Raw genomic sequence first — 2,272 nt, 5'->3', positions numbered from 1 at the left:
GTTATAAAAAATGACTAAGTTTGATTGCCATTTAAAATCCACAAAGGGGCATATCAATTCCAAAATTATTTTCAGATTCTAGTAAGAATGATGCCCCTGAGCTTAACTGAATATTCTTTCTATTTTGTGATGTTATGACCACCTACGAGGAAGTGTGTTTTATTTAGACTTACCACTACTTTTTTCCTTTATCTGATCCTGAGTGACCTAATCATGACTTAATAGAGGTACTTTTTTTTTTTTTTTACTTAATCTTCTATTCAGTTTTGCAAGGTGGATTGATTATAATGGGCTGATTAACTTCTCTTGGAAATAGCAAGCAGCGTTTACTCTCTGTCGACCTCTGTGATAGGAAAGCAGATTCCCCAGATGCAAATTACTGATTCCATGCAGGTGCACACCACGTAAAACTCCATTTCTTGCAATCATTCCTGTGTCCTGGTAGTGTTGATTATTGGATTAAAATCAGAATTTGGGATAAAAAATATGTTTTACTTGCAAACAGTGGCATCATACAGGCCAAGCTGTCGTCAGTCTAGGAGATTCATAAATAGATGCCAACATAATGCTTATTTATGTAAATGTATTCCTAGATCCATGTGATTTCCTAAGGGCTCAGAGAGGTGACAAGAACCGGATCCAAGGGCAGCGCCGCAAAGTTGTCCCACCATGTCCTTGAAGATCCAGACAAGCAATGTAACCAACAAGAATGACCCCAAGTCTATCAACTCTCGGGTCTTCATCGGAAACCTCAACACAGCTGTGGTGAAGAAGTCAGATGTGGAGACCATCTTCTCCAAGTATGGCCGTGTGGCCGGCTGTTCTGTGCACAAAGGTATGCCAACGAGCGTCATGCCCGGGCAGCTGTGCTGGGAGAGAATGGGCGGGTGCTGGCCGGGCAGACTCTGGATATCAACATGGCTGGAGAGCCCAAGCCCAACAGACCCAAGGGGCTAAAGAGAGCAGCATCTGCCATATACAGTGGCTACAGCTTTGACTATGATTACTACCGGGACGACTTCTACGACAGGCTCTTCGACTATAGGGGCCGCCTGTCACCTGTGCCAGTGCCCAGGGCGGTCCCTGTGAAGTGACCACGGGTCACAGTCCCCTTGGTCCGGCGTGTCAAAACCACCATACCTGTCAAGCTCTTTGCCCGCTCCACAGCCATTACTGCCGGCTCAGCCAAGATCAAGTTAAAGAGCAGTGAGCTGCAGACCATCAAGACAGAGCTGACACAGATCAAGTCCAACATCGACGCTCTACTGGGCCGCTTGGAGCAGAAGGCTAACCCAGATGGCAAGAAGAAGGGCGACAGCAGCAGTGGCAGTGGTGGGGGCAGTAGTGGTGGCAGCAGCCGGCCACCTGCCCCCCAGGAGGACACAGCTTCTGAAGCAGGCACACCCCAGGGAGAAGCACAGGCTCGAGACGACGGCGATGAGGAGGGGCTGCTGACGCACAGTGAGGAAGAGCTGGAGCACAGCCAGGACACAGACGCGGAGGATGGGGCCTTGCAGTAAGCAGCCTGACAGGAGCGATGGCCACCGGCAGGAGAAGGGCGTGCACTGTACCGGGCCTAAAGCTGGGCACCCAACCCTGGAGACCACCCCCGGCAGGTCCCAGGAGAGCTGGCAGCAGGCACCTCCTCCCCCACACATCCCAGCCAGTGCCACATCCTCTGCAGGTGGAGTTATCAGCCTCCCGTCCCCACACGCCCTCCCTGTTGGCACTGCCCAGGCCAGAGGGCAGAACACAGAGGTTTCCCCACACTCTACCTCCCCTCCCAGAACACTCCCAGGCTTGGAGTTTTTCTATAGGTTTGGAGTTGGGAGGGTACCCGGACAATAAATTTTTTTTTTTTTTAGGGCAGCAGCCCCGAGGGCCCGTGCCATCTAGTGGGGAGGCCAAGTCCCCGCAGGGGAGTTGGGTGCAACAAGAGGCCAGGGGTAAAGGGGCCGCTCGGTGTCCCGTGGCCAGTCTTGGGGAAGAGAGCCCAGTCCTGCAGGCTGACCCCGTGATGCTGGGGTGGTTGCCACGCCAGTGACGGCACGAGGTCTGTGGGATGCGGGAGCCTGCAGTCCAGCAGCGCCCGGTGGAGGCGGGCGGGCGCGGACCAAGGCAGGTGCAAGCGCCGGGCCCCTCCCTGCCCGTCCGTGGGCACCGCCGCCCGCAGGCCCGCGGCCAAACGGCGGGGCAGATGCAGGCCACGGGGGCAGATGCAGGCCACGGGGCCAGAGGCGGAAAGCGGCTTCGGCGCTGGTGCGCGTGAGTG

The 2,272-nt window shown here is 54.7% G+C and overlaps 1 pseudogene; it reads left to right on the top strand.

Annotated features, from left to right (window-relative positions):
* Positions 1-330: 330 nt before the first annotated feature.
* On the top strand, positions 331-1,838 carry LOC121501314 (annotated as a pseudogene).
* The last annotated feature ends 434 nt before the right edge of the window (positions 1,839-2,272 follow it).

The sequence above is a fragment of the Vulpes lagopus genome, chromosome 11, assembly GCF_018345385.1.
Source record: "Vulpes lagopus strain Blue_001 chromosome 11, ASM1834538v1, whole genome shotgun sequence".
NCBI classification, from domain to species: domain Eukaryota; kingdom Metazoa; phylum Chordata; class Mammalia; order Carnivora; family Canidae; genus Vulpes; species Vulpes lagopus.
Note: the sequence above shows the minus strand (reverse complement) of the source record. Positions and strands in the feature narration are given on the sequence as shown.